Source organism: Spea bombifrons, chromosome 1 (genome assembly GCF_027358695.1).
Source record: "Spea bombifrons isolate aSpeBom1 chromosome 1, aSpeBom1.2.pri, whole genome shotgun sequence".
In the NCBI taxonomy this organism is placed as follows: domain Eukaryota; kingdom Metazoa; phylum Chordata; class Amphibia; order Anura; family Pelobatidae; genus Spea; species Spea bombifrons.
Window position 1 is genome coordinate 154989435 of NC_071087.1, and position 20079 is coordinate 155009513.

Genomic DNA, 20079 nt, shown 5'->3' on the forward strand with positions numbered 1-20079 from the left:
TCTGTGACGCAGCAGCAGAACTGAAGGTCACCATCTCGAGGCTGATGGTCCGCCATGATTAGTGGCATGTGGAGCAGACTGCTTCCCCCAAATCCGCTACTGTGTCCACTTGCCCAGCCACTTCCCCAGAACAGGGAGCGCTCCGGGTAGCCTGACCTGGGAAATTCCCAAGTCTGCTGATGTGACACCAGTGGGGTTAGTGGGAAATCCACCTGGAAGGATCAGTGAGTTTTCCGTTCCTGTGCTTGCGCAGGCACACAAGTGGTCGCTGCTGCCAGAGTAACCGCACAGTGTTTCTGCATTTTTTTTACTGATCCCCGCAGAAATTGGCACATCAGTGTGAAAAAACTGCACCTTAATCTGTTTTGTCTGCTAGTCCTTTAAGAGCCGGGTTACAGTTCCAAATTAACGGCTCTGTTGCCTTTTCCTGAAAGGATTTGTCTCAATGTCAGACATTTCTGCTTTAGATTGAGTCTTTGGTCAAAGTCAATATCTTTTTATTGGGTCACTGTAGACAAAAATAGAAAGTTACGGTATATATATAAGGTTTCGGGACCTCATAGGTCCTTTCTTCAGATGGAAAGACGGACTCGTTTTCTTTTTTTTTTTTTAGATGAAAGAGCTTCATTATTGCATGTTTTGTGCTAACGAATCACTGATGTGAGAATTTTGGTCACGATTTCACATGACGTCGTGCTTTCCTCCAGTGACAGATCTTCTTCCAGGTCCATTATTCTCCGCATCTGGGGAGAAGTGTGTTTTTTGTACAATTCACACATGCAGGATTTCGAGACAAACAAGCAACGCTTTCTGTACAATAGAAAAAGCTTGTTTTGTTTGTTTTGTTTAAACATTTTCCCAAGACCGTTAATAGAGTCCTTAATATTTCTCCCGACGAGGAAAACAAAGGCACCAGAGATGTTCACGGGCGTTGACAAGGCTTTATAAAATGGTCAGGAGTATGGGAAACGGTCATTGCCCAGCGCTTAACGTCCAAGGCAGGTGGGGGGAGGTGCAGCAAGGTGAGGGGTGCAGGTCGTGGGCATCCATCCCTGCCCCCGGCAATAGGAGACCCCTGGTTATGGCTCTAGCCCAGGGAAAATAATTACTTAATCGTACTGTAAAGTATCACTGGCAATAAACTTCAAATATATGAATTCATAGGGTGGCCAATAATTCCACAATTTTGTACTTTTTATTTTTTTTTGGGATAAACCTGCGTTGTATTTGCAATCGCTTGATCCGTGAGATCGGAGTATATTTGTGTATTTTTTTGGAAGAAAAAATCAAAAGATTAATCAATAAAGACCGTTTTTCACAGCCTTCCTAGCTGTCGACATTAGTGGAGGAAATCATATATACCTGAGAACTCAGGCACGCCCACTCCCCGCCCATTTCCCATCCTAATTTAATGCGTTTGGGGCCAGCCCCGCCCATTGAAGTCAGCGACCCGCCCACCCACATTCTGAGTACCGGGGCCTGGATGTTCTCAGGAATGCTTATAGAATGCTGGGAAATTAGAGGGTGGAAAGTGGTTCGTTCTGCCCATTTTCAGCGATGGCCACCTTTTATTTGCTCGGTATTGCTGCCCCCCGTGTGGTGTTATCACCGGCGCTGTGGAGTATAGTGTTTATAGCTCTATTCAGTAGAATTGCATTTTTCCTGAGACGTCAATGTGATGATTGTGTAAATAAACGTCATCGGTGTAAGACCCCCGTGAAGGTGGCCACCATGGGACTGTGTCCTACATTGGAGTTAAATAAAGCTTAGGATAAAAAGTGAAGCAGAACAAAGGTCTGGCAGTCAATCCGCTTTTTGCCAATTTTGTCCCGCAGGAAAATAAGGAAATAAAAGTATTTCCAGCGCGTCCCTCCTGTGGGGTCAGCCGGCCGCGTCGGAGGATGTGCATTGTTTGTCCTGCCTGAGCTTCTGCACAGATTGCCTGAGAATCCGACTCCGGCAGGAGGAGGGACGGAACAGGCACATAGAGAGCCGTTCTGGCGCAGAGGGGTAAAAGTGAGGCTATCGCCATGGTGACGTCTACTACTTTGCACAAGAACCTCATATTTATAGCTTAATGATCTCACAGTAGAAGAAGAGGGTTTAGTTTACTAAACGGTCCCAGCAGAACCTTGCTTAGCAGGTGTAGGACAGGGTTAAGAAAACTTATTCATATCACCCAAGTGTCTAGATCTTGGGGGGCTGTGCTCATAAAATGTATCATAAAATGGGCAAATAAACTATATTATTCGTTTAAATGCCATCCTCATCTTCATGCAACTCCTCTACCCATGCCTCTAACCACCCCAAAGAGGACGGAGGAGGTATAAATGGGACAGTTTATAGTGAATTAACTCTGTTTCTAAGTGTAAGTCCATCGTACATTTTTTTCCTTTGGCTGCCTGAGGATGATGGGTGAATCGGTGATGAACGGCCCACACTATATGCCAGCACATTTAATGGGAGGTTATTACTGCCCAACATCTGTTCCTTATGATACTTTTGAAGGCGGCTTGTGGTTTCCTTTCGGAGACTTGGACGTAGTGTGCCTCTTATATTGTTGTTGTTGTTTTCATATTTTCTGCATTATTTTCAGGAAAAAAAAGTCAAGTTTTAGCAGTCGGTTCCCACTGCGTTACCAAGCAATGTTTCTATCGCAGGCTCAGATATGGTGCCAGGATCTCTCGCTGAAAGCGTTGAGTAATGGACTCTCGGCATCCAACGCCACACAAGTCAATATTAAAAAGGTGATGCCCCCCCTCTAATTACGTTAAAGCACTTAGGGCAACGCATATGAGCAACTTGATCTTTTGATTCAAATTTAATGAAAGCTCATTGCATTATACCAACGTTCTGCTCAGATGCGCTCTTAACATTACAAAGTTTTACTTTACTGATGGGGTGCTAGATAAATGGAACAGCCTCCTAGCAGAAGTGGTAGAGATTCATACAGTGGGGGAACTTAAACATGTATAGGATAGGCATACGGCTCCTGAATCTAAGACGAGACCAACGACTGAAGTTGTTTCTCTCCGGTTGCTAAGCTGCTGATTGTCATTGATTGGCCAAGGTAGTCTTTGTAAAGATGGGTGAGAGGAATTACAAGAACATAAGCTCCGTGGGGTGCACTTAACGAGGAGCTCCCACTACCCTGCCTGAACTTTAGGGAATTTCCCCTTTAAATCGCTCCAAGACAATAACGCTGATTTATAAGCTGACTTATAAAATGAATTTATTGGCGCTAAAAGCTGCGACATAAACAACTGGATGTGAAGACCAGCAGGTCGCCGTATAATAGATACTGTGTGTAGATGGTTTGGAACAGAGGAATAGAAGTTATGGAAAAGAATAAAAAAAGTAATGTAAGATTCCATGGAATGTTTCCAAGAATAGAAAATGATATTTTGACTGTCTGTCGGCATTCAAGGTCTCTGCGTGTTGCCGCTTCTACACCTTCTTATCTAGGAAGTTTCTCCTAAAATTTCATTTGCAGAGCTGCTGGTCGAGACATTCACTTAGTGGGTTATTTATGTGGGTGCTGCGCTAGGCCTGATCCAGGACTGTATCCCCAGCACTCTGGGGGAATGCTCCTCCATCCCATATTAATCACACCCACTCTTAACCACTCCCTATCTCACATTGACCACACCCACCCTAACCACTCCCATATCGTATTGATCACATCCACCATAACAACTCACCATAACCACATCCATCCCTAACTGCTCCCTGCCTCATATTAACCACACCCACCCCTAACCACTCCCCATCTCATATTGACCACACCCACCCTAACCACTCCCATCTCTTATTGACCAGACCCACCATAACCACTCCCCATCTCATATTAACTACACCCACCCTAACCACGCCCCATCTCATATTGACCACACCCACCTCTAATTGCTCCCCCATCTACTATTGACCACACACACCCTCACCACTCCTCCATCTGCCATTAACCACACCCACCCGATGATGTCCCCAACAAGGTTATCACCGTTTGGGCACTTGAAATGTTGGGGATGTGACATGATTGCTGGGACTCTCCTAGTATATATGGCACTGCTGGCCTCTCTTAGTATAATGTTATTATTTTCGCTCCCTTCGTATAATTAAGGCCCCTTAAAGTAGATTATATTGTTAATCCTTATATGTATTTTTTATTTTATAATGTAACATATTTTCGTAGCGTAAATTAATTCTTAAAAAAAAAATACAATCTGTCCAAGAAATTAAGGATGATGGACGGCGTACAATGCAGATTTGCTGGAAAGGTTTTTGTTTTTCCAAACATTTCAGAATTACCGTTAATATATTCCTTTGAACAGTTCTGCAAAATTTTGTTTTTCCTGCATTGATCTAAATAGATAACAGGATGAGGCGGCGGCAGCTGACCTTCCCACCTCGCTGCGTTCGTACAACATGCATAATAAACACAGGATCACCAAAACTTTTAATAACTGTCCACCCCCCTGGCCCTCAAATGGCGCAGCCTGCGTGCCCGTTAGTGGCCATGCAACTATAATTAATAAATCCCAGATCGTCTTTGGCCATTATTCCTGCTGCAGAGACCTTAATCAGTCGCTGTTCTTGTCGTAGATTCAGGAGCCATATGCCTATCCTATGCATGCTTAAATTCCCTCACTGTAGTAACCTCTACCACTTCTGCTGGGAGGCTGTTCCACTTATCTACCATCACATGTTGAGATCTCAGACGCGTAAACAATGACTTGGGGTCGTGTACAGGAATATGCGGTCTCGCTTCCAGCCGTCATTTTAGAATCTACCGCCAACTGGGTGCGAACAAGATTATTTCTCTTCTTACAAGCTTCCCAGTATTGGCTGCCCAGACCTTCCCCTCTCCTGGTGGTGTGGTTACAATCAGGGCCAGTAGGACTTTTATAGGGGCAGGAAGTGGGCGGAGGGTAGGCAGGGACTGGGCGGAGGGCAGGCAGGAGTGGGCGGAGATTAAATGAGGTGGGCAGACCATAAGGAAGCAGCATTTATTGTGTAGATTCCCCACCTCCCTGTTACCCGAGTCAGGCTCACTAATTATTGAACTTCTCTATTCTTTCTTTACGAACAATATAAAAATATTATTTATTTCTATCCATTTTCTTCTGGGGATCACCCAAATGTTTTCTACCATCCAGAAAAGGATTTTCCCTTATTGGTGTCTAATCCTCGTTATCTTGTGGGAACTGTTTACTGGTCTTCTGATGACATTTCTGTGGTTTGGCGTTAAAACGGGTTAATTATCAGACTAGCTAACAGCGGATTATTACCGTTACTAGAGGTCTCCTGACACAGCTCGTCACCCACCACCCGTTTTATCCTCTCATTTCCCACCCTTTATTTTCAGAGCCCCCCGCTTTCCATCCAGCCCCCCCGTGGATGGCGGCTTCTCTGGAATAACATGCCTTCCGTGTATTTGAGCGTTTCTATCATGGTGTTTCGAGGGTAAGCTCTCCGCGTGTCGTCGTAGCGATGGAACACATCTGTTCTTCTGCAGCGCATCAGGTTCATGTGAGTTTATCGAATGTATTCACGTGCTGCAAACGTCCCAAGGAAGCCGTCTTATAATTAATGGGAATGTCACAGACAGACGTGGATTTTGACAGCAGATATGAACCATTTGGCAGTCTATTTTCTGTAAAAAGCACACATTTCTTATTTTGTAACATTCTTTGGAGAGTTTTATATGTCTACTCCAGGCATTTGGCTATTCTTCTACTGTATGCGAACTCGGACGCCTCTTCTAAAAGGCTATTCCATGCATACACTACTTCGTAAAAAATCTTTGCTCAATCAAATTTGATGAATGACCATACCCGATAACTGTGAGGTTTCAACCTGACACTTTGGGTTCTTACCCCAAACCTCAGGTTGAATGGGCAAATCCTCAAGGTCACCCAGTTTAAAACCGACTCTTTAATTTTCTACCCAATTGGTGCTTTTATCGCTGCTTCCCTGCTTGATCACAAATACCTACTGGTGGGATTGGGCGAAATTCTGGATTTTTGGATCCATAAAAGCTGTACCGATGTATATCGGAGCTCTTGCCTCTTTGGTCTCCAAAACCACAATGGAACTTACACTTTGGATTTGGAGGACTCCTGTAAGAAAGTATCCGCGTGACGCCAACCACACCGTGACTTATGCTTTCCTATGTGACATCGGTGACTTCCTTTGATGGCGGCAAAAAGATTTATGCCTACGCACCCATGTCACAGGACGCTGCAGGAGGACAAACAGCCACAATAATCCAGAGACGGCCTGTTTTACGTCACATTCCAGCAGCTTAGCCTCAAAACAAGCTCAAAGGTCGTTGGCATGTCATGAAGGTCATTACAGACTTATTTACAACAAGATTGTGTTGGGAAGTTTTTCCTAGAAGATTCTTTTCCAGGTCAATTAAGATCCATAAAACATCCTGTTTACATTTTCTGCATGTGGTGAATTTTTTTTTTTTTTTTTTTTTTTTTTATGAAAGCAGCGATCTACGGGGTCTTACAACATCCATATAGCTCCACTTCCCAGCTGAATTCTTTCCCACAGTTTCTTAGCGAGTTTGGAATAAACACTATACTGTCTCTCATTCTCTCACTCATTCTCTCACTCTCACTCTGATCTCTGGATGAAGAAAAATAAACTCATAAAAAAACTTATCATAAAATAAGGGGAAAATATCAGATGTTCAAAATACATAAGTGAGCGATAGTTATATCTTACCTTTTTTAGCCTTTATCTTTTTAAAGTTCAGCAGAATTCGTAAATAGCTGAGTGGTCCCTTAAATTATTCATGTTGTCACCTTTTACAAATGCAGAATCCCCCCCACTATACATTTGCCTTTTTTTCCTCCCCAGCTCCTTGGCTTGCAGGAGATGCATGTTTTGCCAGCATTTGCTTGCGTTACATACCTGGGAAGAAGCGGCACTTCTCCGGGTTACTTCTCCCCCAATCACGGTGTTTTCCTGCCGGAGGCTGCCGACTGACAGTCCGCAGGACTTCTCAAAGGTGTCAGTGGGACCGCCTACCCGCATCCCGAAAAGGGGACAGCTCCGGGTACCTGGAGCCTGGATGTTCCCTGGTACGGTGAGCAGTGCTGGCCCACTCCAGAGTTGCCAGGGGAGGTCTTACGAGACCCCGTGTGTGCACGCTCAGAAATCGCTCCCGTTCATTTCAATGGAAGCGCTTTCCTGCCACCGACTACCTTTACGCAGCCCATCTGTGGCCCGGAATGGGATCACGGAGGGAGTTGTGTTTATTTCTTTAACAGATTTAGGAGTGCATATAAAGTACTTATATAGCGCATTAGTATGAATTATTTGTTGGTGAGACTGCGTGTGACACGCAACTGTCTGTCTAATTACACAAAGCATAATATAATAATTATTTATTAATAATAAAGATTTTAGGGCCTTCTTATGCATCAATGCAGACACTTTACTGAAGCAGTCATCGAAAGTCTTTAAGCTCAGAATCAATCTGTATTGTTATTCCTCCCCATTGAATTACTACTGCCCTTTGCTGGATATTACGGAAGGAGCTGTGTGGCAAATGGTGGCAGAACGAGCCAACGCTCCTGCCCCTCTCCTCACATGTCAGGTTCCGTAAAGGTAAAATAGTGCCCTAAATGTAAACCGCATGCCTCTGAAATAGCCCCATTCATCCAAAAACAAAGTGTTTGGTGTGTAATAGATGGGTTTAGTGCAGCTAAAAGCTCTGCGGCTGGCGTTTCCGCTTTTCTCCTTTCATACGGTCTTAATGCTCAGCATTTTGTCTTCTTGTTAGTTTGGGTTAAAATAACATAATGTGGCAGATTACTGGCGTTTGAAGGAAAATCTTTTACTTTGCTCGATCGCTGGGTCTTACTGTAGCGGAATCGGTAGACACGAAAACAAGACTGTGTGCTTTATCCTGGAAAGATAACAGTATAGAGTTTCTGTCTAAACTCAACTTCTCCGGAGCTCTTCCAGATGTAAAGCACTTGGTTCAATACGGTACAAAAACATTGTGTTTCCTTGTAGATGTAGACAAGCCATTGAGGTCTCCATCTCAATTAATCAATCACATGTGAGCAAGTTAGACAAGTTCATTGAGGAACAATAGATGAGATTATTCGCTCCTAAGGTTCAGGCTCTACTTTCAAAAATGGTTCTTCCTACAGAAATTCTAAAACTTTCTGCGGCAAAAGGAAATATTTACTTCGTAAAAGGAGCGGGCTTCTACGGGACAATATGTTGGCTTTTTTGACGGTTGGATAATTCAGATAAGGAATGAGCTTAAAGGCAGTTGGTATTCGCATCACATGGCATGGAGTGGGCAAAATTAGGCACTTGAACCCATAGATTTTTTTCATTGATTGAACGTGAATACGTAGAATAGCCTCCCAGCAGAAGTGGTAGAGGTTTATTCAGTGAGGGAAATCTCTGTGGGCTAGACATAGGCACATGCAGCATATTATATATATATATATATGCATTAAACTCGCAAAGAAGGAAATACAAATTAAGTCATTACCTTTGGTAGAAGCTGCAGCTCCAAAGCTGCAGCTAAACACATTATCATTGTTGGCTGCCTGAATCAGCCAATCGGTGTCAGGGAAGAAACCAGTGGGCGTGGTCTGTGCATGAGCATGTGGGGTTTCTTTGGTTGGGATGCACGCTGAGTTTTGGGGGAGAATGGGGCAAATTCTGCAGAATCCCCCTCCATTTTATTCCAGGGGGGTCAGTAGATTTAAAGGGATCACTCGGATATCATGTATTAAATACATAGGACGGCCCTCCTGCCCTGCCGGTTACTCCCGGCGCCCGGCCTTCCATGCAGTGCTTTACCCGGCCGCGAGCGGACGATTCACCGGGAACGCGTAAAAAAATAAAAATGAATGAAACGAAGGAAACCCGGCTGCTCCTTTAAACACTCGCAGAGATATTTCAAAGCTTAATGCGTGTCCCGGGCTGCGGAGGAATTATTGATGAAGTCCTAGATAAGCGTGCGCGATGCATGTGTGAGCGATCCCCGCGGCACACGACGAGAGCGAGTGCTTAGAGTCGTCTTTGAATTTTCCATACAGTGTCTGTTGGGTTCATTAACGTCAAAGCGAAGCGAACAAATCACGAGCAGGCAAAAAAAATATAAAAAATCCATGGCCCCGACACGGCTGTTTGTGAGTTAGTGGATGTGACGTTCGCTTGCAGTCTATATAGTCGGCCAAATGTCATCTGAGGCCAAGGAGCCGCTGGAGACGGAGAATACCGAATTGTTCAATGAATGGGAAAAAAGTGCCTGTTATACCGGCAAATCCCCCGCGCGTTATCCAGAGCGCCATCGCCTGGAATCGCTCTAACGGGATTATGCTATTGAGGGTTAACCTTTATATTGACCCTTTGGGTACTGGATAAAAATTGCTGGCCAAGCCATGAGGGTAGATGGGTGATGATTACTCATATCATATTGGAGTAACTGGGTATGCCCGGCCGCTCGGGACGTGGACATAAAAACATAACGCGCGGCCTCTCATATCCAGCCGTCGTCAGCCGGCCGTTGGCCTTAAAGTGACAGGGCCGCCTCATTCTCGCCAGTCTGACCCTGGGCAGGACCGCTGTCTTGTTGGGTAAACTGAATGTTTAAATGATTCTAGCAAGGAGTAATAATAAGTATATTTGTTGGTAGAAGGAACAACATAACATGTAACAGGGATCATCGGCCAACTAGGGAGATCTCCCTGCGAAACATTGTATATCATTCTCGCTTCGGTTCATCACAGGTAAGTCTTTTAATTGTTTATATTAAAGAGCACATATATTTTTTATATGCTCTTTAAAGTGTAGTCTACCTTGTGTTAGACCTAGCAAAATGAAATGAAAATACACCAAGAAAAAGAGAAAAAAACTCTAGTAGACACCAATAAACCTTTTTAATGCAGTTTTTAAGTGACAAGAAGCATTGAGGAGGACCATAAAATGAATCATTGGCAACTTATTTCTACGCCATGTTGATGAATGAAATGTTATTTTGATGCCGGTCCATTCTACGCCATGTTGATGAATGAAATGTTATTTTGATGCGGGTCCATTCTACGCCATGTTGAGGAATGAAATGTTATTTTGATGCGGGTCCATTCTACGCCATGTTGATGAATGAAATGTTATTTTGATGCAGGTCCATTCTACGCCATGTTGATGAATGAAATGTTATTTTGATGTGGGTCCATTCTACGCCATGTTGATGAATGAAATTTTATTTTGATGCGGGTCCACTCTAAATGATATCTGTCATCAAAGTAGAGACGTAGTTTTCACTAATGGCTTTAAATGCCCCCCCCCCCGAATAGTTTCACAGATAAGAGATTAGCGGCTGGCATCCCCTCTTTATTAATCATTCTTCCTCTGGAATGAAAGTCGCTGCTCAGTGAAAGGGCGAGTGTTTGGCCCCGAGGTGGATTTTGCTGACAAAGACCGCTTGACATGCAAGACAAGCATTTCGGTTTGTATGCGAGATTCTGTATTCAGTGCTTAATAGCCGTTGTCAATAAATCCCACGGATAAAGCCTTATTATCTGTTGAACTCGTGGCCCGTTTAAATGTATTGGCCTCCTCCAAAAGCCTCGTTTGTGTGAGCTGATTCCGCGTGCCGAGCCTTTAATTGTTCAAAAAATATTATAAAGCGAATACAAAATATCCGTGAGCAGCCTTTGAAGGTGCGTCCAAACTCCACTGAAAGAGCTTGGAGTTTAGTTCCCCGTTTCCCCGTTCCTTTTCCAAACTTTTTTATTTTTTTTTTTTACTCTTTGCTCCCAAAACGGTTTCCCCATCTCCCCTCAGAACCTCAACCTCTTGCCCAATTCTTCTTGCTGCCGTTTCCCTAATTCCCACATCTGTTTTCCTCTCTCGTTCTACCAGCTTTTCTATGATTGCGTTAGTGGAGGAACCCCCAAAGGTCCATGTGCTACCTCTCAATATGCGGTGGTGCCATAGCATGGTGGTACTAACAGTGTGTGTGTGTGTGTGGGGGGGTTCTAGTAACTTAATATGGGCTTTAATCTGTTTTATTTCAGCTGATCAAAAAATAAAGTCACTACTCCCTTTACTCTGCTAAGCCATTCTTGGTTATCATAAAGAAGACCTTTTCTGTAACCTCAATACCCCATGTCCACCTTCCAGGAGTGTCACCTCTTCGGGGTATTTATGTCTTGAGGCTCCTTTTGGATTTGATTTTTAAGTCTAGTAAGGATCCATATTTGATGCTCTATTTTATTGTTTCCCAAATTAAGTGTTTCTGTAAAAAAAATAAAAATTCCAGGGTCTAAACATCTAAGAACCTGCCATGGCTAATGGAAACGGCAAGTTACTCACCCAAGCAACTCTTTAGCAACTCTAGATAAAGCACTGTGTATTGAATAATTAATAATAATGTTTTACCCAAGCGGAAGCAAAATGCGCTGGAGGTCTGGACTCTTTAGGACCCCAGATCAGGTAGAGAAGGTAGACAAACAGATTTGCCCCATTATTTGCCCCCCCCCACCCGTTTCTTTAAAAAAATCTAAAAACATAAACATGGTTAGGTATACTTTCCATTAACAGACACTGATAAGGCTTATGGAAGTTACAAAAAACGGTATTTCCCGTTTAAACGCACATTATTTTTAAATTCCTTTTCCAGCTCTATGGCAACACCCTATCAGTGCCTTCTATTTGTGTCACATGATCGTTACAGTGTGTAATTAAATTGGCACGACAAAAATATGTAGGGTAAAATAAAGATAGTGTTTCTAATTATGTGTTCAGTTGTTAAAGTGTTATTTTTAGCAATATCGGAAATATTAACTCTTTAATCGCATGGCTAAACCGGCTGTTTATACGCAGGGTAAGAGTTTAGGAAGTTCTGTTTTAACATTTGGCCGCCTTGTTGTTTGTAGACCTGCTGGCCGTACGCCTGCCAAATACAAAACTGGCTAATATCCTGATAACTCGCGTATCCTTTAATAAACAGCAAAAAAAAAAAAATATTACCGGTTTAGTGTTTATTTTACAGCCGCGAAGAAAATCCTCGTCTGTGGCTTTCTCCTGGGAAACCCAAATAAATCTTTCGCCTAACATTGTTCTTGTGAATAACAGGGGAACAAATAAAGAATGTGTTTTTTTACATTATCACGTTATATCTGGGGAAAAGCAACAGAATGTAAAATCGCCTAACTACATAAATCGAATATTACCTGGATAAGGACTATCCGCCTCTATATAGCGTGATGCTCTATTAAAGAGATCCCTGTTTTTCCACTTAATGGGGTCTGCTACTTTCCTAAATCCTACGTTGGCGCCATCTTGAGCTCAAGGGTTCAAAAGTTAGGGGTCACTTGGCTGCTTCCATGTTAAACAAGGACATTTCTGACTGTAACATAATCGCAAAAGGTTTTTCTAACGATCAATTAGCCTTTTAAACTTAAACTTGGATCAGCGAACACAACGTGCCATCGGAACACAGGAGTGATGGGAGTGATAAAGGGCCATCGGAACACAGGAGTGATGGGAGTGATAAAGGGCCATCGAAACACAGGAGTGATGGGAGTGATAAAGGGGCATCGGAACACAGGAGTGATGGGAGTGATAAAGGGCCACTGGAACACAGGAGTGATGGGAGTGATAAAGGGGCATCGGAACACAGGAGTGATGGGAGCGATAAAGGGCCATCGAAACACAGGAGTGATGGGAGTGATAAAGGGTCATCGGAACACAGGAGTGATGGGAGTGATAAAGGGCCATTGAAACACAGGAGTGATGGGAGCAATAAAGGACCATTGGAACACAGGAGTGATGGGAGTGATAAAGGGCCATTGAAACACAGGAGTGATGGGAGTGATAAAGGACCATTGGAACACAGGCATGATGGGAGTGATAAAGGGCCATTGGAACACAGGAGTGATGGGAGTGATAAAGGGCCATTGGAACACAGGAGTGATGGGAGTGATAAAGGGCCTCTGTATGCCTACGAAGAGATTCCATTAAAAAACAGCCATTTCCAGCTACAATAGTCATTTACAACATTAACCCCATCTGTGCTGGATTTCTGATCCATTTCATGTTATTTTAGTGGACAAAATGTTTAAAAGGTAGCGTATATTTTTTTTTCTCCCCATATAAAACCACCATGGACATGAGGCTTATTTAAAGATGTTATTTTGTTTCTGAGACTTCTTGGGGTCGGTGCCATCGCAAGTTACAACACCGCACCTAGCATTTTTTATGAATGTGTTGTTGGGTAATCATACCTTTGCAGTGACTCATATCCCAGCGATGGTAATACCCTGCTTTTAATCAGCAGGAAACGCATTTCAAATTATTAATGATTTTTTTCTCTCGGATGTTCGGAGCGCCGGGAGGCAGCGGCTCCTCGGTTATGTATGTATATTATGAGAAGAATATTATAATAAAGTTTTCTGTGCCAAATGACCCACAACGTTGCCAAAAGGCTCTGTTTAGAAAAGTTGTGGAAGAATCCACTTGACATCTGTAGGGTGTGCGGTGGCCGGGGACTGGCGAGGAAGTAATAGCGCGTTTTTATGTAATACACCTGTTTTTATGAATAAGAATTTTATACACCTCATTTCTTCAAAGCTTTGAAAGCCCTGATTGTATTGTAATGATATGGAAATATCTACCATGATATATATATATAATATTATTTAGCTTGGCTTATGGAACTGCACATAAGTGGTTACAGTGTTGTGATGTCATGCTTACAGCAGCCATAATAGTTTTATGCAGATGTCACACACAAAAACCAAGTGTTATAATATACCCATCGTACAGCGCTACGGAATATGATGACACTATATAAAACAAATAATAGTCATAATATAATTTGGTTAAAAAAAAGTAATCAAATACCGTATAACAGATTAGATTGAAGGAACGCATTTATTGCTGCAGCCAGATTGTTCTAATAACGTTCATAAGAAACCAATACTTTGCCGGGAATTAAAAATATTCCAAATGTAGTCACCTGGATTCAAGCAGGGTTTTTAATAGTGTTGAACTAGTGGGGGGTGAACCACCGTTTGGTCACCTCCTGGCGGTGCGACCCTGTGAATCTGCCCATTCACGTACCTTCCAACGTTTCAGGGGTTCAAATAGGGACACCTGTGTTGGGGGTGTGGTGAGAGGCAGGAAGGGGTGGAGTCAGAGGGATGCCCACCTTACCCGAAGAGCTACTTCGCGGGGCCCTACCAAGGGGTAGGGGGTCCCCAATTTCCCGGTGGCCCCTTTGCTGTTTGTGCCTTGAGGAGTATAGTCACTGAGTATATTTCCAAGGCTGGGGTATTCCCGAATCTCTTGCAGGTTCAGAGGTCCGCTTGCCTCCATGTTTAGAGAGTGAGCTCCCTGACCAACAATGTAATTTATAAAAAAAAAAACCTTTAAGGTGGTTGCAAATAAAAGTGCGCTGCTTTATACATAATGGATTTTCACGGAAACCTCTTATTCCGACGAAGCGTTCAGAGGAGCCGGCCGCGTCGACAGCTTTTTGCATGAAAATAACACTTGAGAAGGGCGAGCGGCTTCGCTGTGTGTTCTGCGCGGCTTCGCTGTGTGTAGCCCTGGAAACGCGTCGGCGAGAGGATGCAGGTGGATCGGAGTCCTTTGTTCCCGTCCTGTCTGTGGTTGTTTAGTGTTTGGGTTTATAACGCTCCAATTGAGTTAATCTCACGCTGATGCAATCATAGCTGCCAGCTCACCCTCTCCACTCCTGCTTCCTTTAACATCATTTCATTGATATGTCTGCTGTTTTTCTGTGCAAGAAGGATGGTGGTGATTTACACGACGGTGTGGTTCACGATGTAGAGATGATTTACACACCTGTCGGAGGCTATAGTTACACTGGAGTCTGGAAATCTGCCACGTGCCCATACATTAAGTATCTAAAATTGCAAACAAGAGGGGGTAAAGGGGTGTTAGCGGTCCCTATGTACAGTATTTATTTGCCCCTACCCTGTAAATTAAACACATGCACATGCTAACATGCAAACTCACGCTAACACCTAACACCATAAACTAACATATACCAACACTAATACAATGAACTGACACATACACAAACTACTACGTATACACATGCTGACACCAAATACTGACACACACGCACACTCTAACACCGCACAGTAACGCATGCATTTACTTTACACTCATGATGGGAAAAAAAACCCAATCTGAGGTTTTCTCCTGAGAAACCCAAATAAATCTATTCGACAGCTTACACCTTACAACACACACTCATGCTAACACCATCCACTCACCCGCACTCTACCGCCATACAGTAACACACACCCTCCTACCTGTGGGGGGGGGGCAGGGAGAATTTGAATAAATTCATTAAAAAAATCTAGAGGGCACCACATCATATAAAATAGTTTTATTTGTATTATGCACTTTTCTAAATTAGAATGGGAAGTAAAAATAAAAAGTAAAGGGAACAAATCTCATCCAAGTATTTGGACCTAAACCACCACATTATAAAAATTGTTAATGATATAAGTAATAATAGTCATTAATAAGAACCAGAGTATAAAAATTAAGGAGAAATAAGACTTTATTATGATAATAATAGTAATTATTAATTCTTGCTGTTATTATGTGTAATTTTACAATAAAAGATTAAAATCACTGGTTGCCATTATTTTTGGTTCCCTGGTTTGTATAGATTTTAAGGATTGCTGACCTAATAAAGTCTTATCTGAAGAATAATCTGATTTATTTAAAAATGGGAAAATTATCAAGAACAGGCAACTTGTGGTTGTATTTTTGCAGCCTGGGCATGATGAGCCTTGCAGTGCAGAAGCAGCAGGCATGCGGGATTGTGATATGCAGTTTGAATGGTATACTGCGCAGTGGCTGGGATTGATGGGAGTTGTTGATGTACGAGTAACATGGTGGTACTCTGGTCGGGCGTGTGGCGTGCTGGCTGTGCCTGCTGGGAGTTAGGCAGTAGGTGTGGCACGGTAGCTGCGTGGGCAGCCGCTGGAAGCTGGGATTCTCCCCACTAGTGGAAGGAGCCGGAGAGCAGGCAGAGCGCGTGGAGCCGGCACACGGAGCGGAGGCTGCCCTCGCACCATGACCGTGGGCTCCGGGCACGAGTGGACTAATAGCAAGGTGAGCGCACGGGGCCGTGTCTGTGACAGATCCACAGCACGCGAGACTGCTGCACAACTTAATGACTTCATAAGATCCTGGAGTTTTCTCTGACATAAAGATAGAGGGATGTGTGTGTTACTCTATAATATATGCGTGTTTATTTATGGGGGGGTGTAATAGATATAGATATTTTAAACACTTTCTTTCTGGCACTGAATGGGTTAAATGTTATAAGCAGCCCTACTTCTTTGCTGAATGGGTTACATTTTATTGACAGCCCTACTTCTTTTCTGAATGGGTTAAAGTTTATAAGCAGCCCTACTTATTCTTTGTGTCACTGAATGGGTTAAACGTTATAGGCAGTTTACTGTGTATTTGTCCCTGTGGATAGTGAATAAAACACTTGGGGGATGTAAGGGACACCAGAGATGTGTATCCACCAGTGGGGGCTTCTCATTAAGCTCTGTGGATGGACAGGCTGGAGTTGGGGTCGGGGTTGGGGTTGTAGAAGTTACTGGTTGGAATCAGGACTTGTTGTGGGAAGCCCTGGGTCTTCTCTTCTGTACTGTCAGTGTGTGTTTGTGTCAGTGTGTGTTTGTGTGTGTTTGTGTGTGTTTGTCTGTGTGTCAGGGTGTGTTTGTGTGTGTCTGTGTGTGTGTTTGTGTCTGTGTGTGTCAGTGTACCCCTGTAGGGGGCAGTTATTCACACAATCATAGAATTTGATGGCTGGTATAAAAACAAACAAACATGTATTGGCTTCCTAAAATTAGAGCGTAAGCTTTCAAGACAACTTCTTTAAAACAAAGAATCGAGTCTGCCCGTTGCTCCTCGTGTAACTCAGATCTTAATCAGTCCTTGGTCTTGATTTAGTTTCAGGGGCCAGAGGCATATCCCATGTATGTTTAACCTCTGCCATTTCCGCTGGGAGGCTGTTCCATTTATCTACCACCATATCACTAAAGTAGAACTTCCTCACATCTAAGCCTCTGACCCATCAGTTTTCAGGTATGATCTCTTGTTGGAACCGCATTCTTTATGGAATACATATCTCCTGTTCCCTATGAATGGGGTAAACACCATTCCAATTTTCTTTTTCGGTTGATCGGCCCGTCCATTTGTGCCAAGAAGCCCCATTCAGTAACCATGAGATACAGTAACGTTCACGGAACCAAAAGCTAAACATATTCACCCAAATGGACGGTTTCTGTTAACCCGCAGGGACCTGCAGTATTTGTGTTTTAAGGAGTGGAGCTGTTTTAACCTTTTAAATGCTGGCTATTGCTGTACCTTAAGCATTAAATCCCTTGATATGAATATATATATATAATTGTGCTTACTAAATATGATTTTTTTTAGTAAGTTAACCCCACTGAGGGCACATTTGTAGATGAAATGCAAAAAGATGAAATTTTTTTTTTCTTTTTTTTTTTTTTTAAATATTAGCCAAACTTGAATTTAAAGGGACACTCCAGGCAGAAACCCCAACAAAAAATAATTTGTGCATTCTTTAAAATAAGTTACTATTTTTTCTGGCGCTTTATTTCCCTCCGATTTACTAACATATATTTTTTTTAAATCACTGTTTTTGCGTATTCTGTGCTTATTTTTTTAAGCTAAAGAACATTCAATATAAAGGAAATTTGACTTTAAATCCAAGTGATAAAATTAATCATCGGTGCTCCGCGAATGCCCGTTGGTCACAACGGTCTGTGTGGGGTCTGGAATGCTTTTAATCACACTTTTAATTGAAAGAAACCTTTATTAACCCCTTTTCCTCTTTGTGGCCCCATTCTACGAAGAATGGACTCTTTCTAATATGAATATAAATTGCAGCAATTTCCCCAACAGTGCTTTTCTTTCATGTCTAAAATAATGAGTTATTTGTGATAATAGAAACCGAACTGAATGGGTTTCACTATTTAATATTTATAAATAATTTTAATGTAAAAAAAAAATGCAAAATACGCCCATCCGTTGTGTTTATTCTCATATAATGTAGACTTTGTCTAGAATAGTTCAAGCACGTTGTAACAGGACTTGTTAACCCTTTAAAGGCCAGAAGGATAATACATTTATCATGCCTGGCACTCAAAGTCAATGATGGTCCGAATGGGTTATATCTGCCAATCTAATTCTGTTTTTCTAGTCTTCGATGTAAGCGTTTAATTTGATGAAAGTAAATGTATAATCTGGGGATTTGGAGCCGGGTGGGGTAATGGAAGCGTTTTAATAAAGGTAACATTCCAGCTTCTCCTGATCTTCAGATTGTACGGTTACGGGGCTGTCTTATGTGGGATTTGAAGCTTATATCCTTTTTTGTGAGTGTATTTATTACGGCTCTTTAATATCCAGAAGGCAAGTGGCTCTTTGATACAGAAATACAATAAAAAGTCTAGGAATCATTTAATGTTAGGACGGATGATATAAATAAATATATATATATATATTGTACAGCGCTACGGAATCTGATGGCACTATATAAAACAATAAATGCTAATCTATATAAATATATATCTGCACATTGTACAGCGCTACTGAATATGATGGAGCTATATAAAATAATAAATAAAATATATATATATTCACAACATATGAAATGGTTAAAGTGAGTGAGTGCGGTTAAAGATGCAGTTAGGGTCGAGGCTTTACCTAGACGAGACTAAGACCTTGATATTGTTATTTATGTACATAGGGCATCTAGTGGGAGGATATCTTATTGACATATATTATTATAATATATACGGTAATAATATGATATATAATATATAGCTCGTCAGACCCTCTTCCTGCCCTGTCCCTTTTGAAGGTGTCACTAATCTGTTACTGATATTTTATTAGCGTATTTTAAATTGTGACAGCAGATCAGAGCCATTCAGCTCATCTAGACTGCCTGTTTCAGTTTCCCCGGCCCACTTGGCCCTTCTTCTAATAATATAGGGATAGGGACCACTTTCCCATGATTGTGGCTATAGATACACCCGGCTACTAGAAAAAGGGGAAATAATGATGAGGACATCTTTTAGATCTTCTAGACCGGGGGGTTCTGAGGACGTTGAGGGCAATGGCTGCTAAATAATGTATGTGCTGCTGCGTACTGAAGGACCCGATCCGCTGCTGGAGTCGCAGTAAAGAAAAGTGAGTGGCCCCTTTGGCTACTGGCTCTCCGGCACTTGCCTGATTGCCGCTGTGCGGCTGCCTATAGGCATGTACATATGTGTGTAATTAGTATCGCATTAGGAAGGGTCCGCGTTCCTTTTCTTGTGCTGTTGGAGATGTTTCACCTGCACGTTTCGGTTATTTCAGCCTTTGGGAGTCTCTGTTCTTTCCATCGTCTGAATCTTAAGTATGTATTGAAGGATCTGCCTCTTTTCCATGGCCAGCGATTGCGTTAATGGCCGGTAATTAACCTGCAGGCTAATCAGGGCGCGTGTTAAGTGAACGCTGTCCAGGGCAGGATTTGTCACAGAGCAGGGAACATCTGAGCCGCTGAACCATAAGAAATCATAAAGCATGGGGAGTAGTGTGTACAGTACTGTGCCTTACAGGGTCTAGCGTCTAAGTACTTTGTAATCACAAGCAAGTTGGGGGTCTCATTAGAGCGCCTGAACTCTCATGCTAGCCAACACTAGGGCTGTGTGGAGGTACCGTAGTTTACATTAGTGATGCAAGTGAATTAATAAGATATAATATCTCACACGGTATGGCACCGGTATCAGACTAGTACCGTAGAGCTGGGGTGGCCAACCACTGCTGTGATTCCTAGCCATTACTTGATGGGTATAGGGTGGTGGAGCATTGTGGGAGTTGTAGTTTAGCCAAAATCTGACTACCCTAGTAATACCGGTAGGGCTCTTCGTGCCGATTAAACAATGGCGGTTTTGTGGAATTTGGAGTCCTGCTTCTTACTTATCTTACATAACTGTTGGCCCGTTAGATTTGAATGGCCGG

At 42.7% G+C, this 20079-nt stretch overlaps 1 protein-coding gene across 3 annotated transcripts in view; it reads left to right on the forward strand.

Moving 5' to 3' along the window:
- Window positions 1-20079, forward strand: part of PDZD2 (PDZ domain containing 2) — a 100714-nt gene that overhangs the window by 15054 nt on the left and 65581 nt on the right. Inside the window, exon 1 of one of the 3 annotated variants that reach the window (XM_053448155.1) lies at window positions 16051-16149. The exons of the other annotated variants lie outside the window; for them this stretch is intronic. The gene's annotated coding sequence lies outside the window, so the exon portion shown is untranslated. Of the gene's footprint in view, window positions 1-16050; window positions 16150-20079 lie in introns of those variants that run through there. 3 annotated transcript variants of the gene reach the window in all.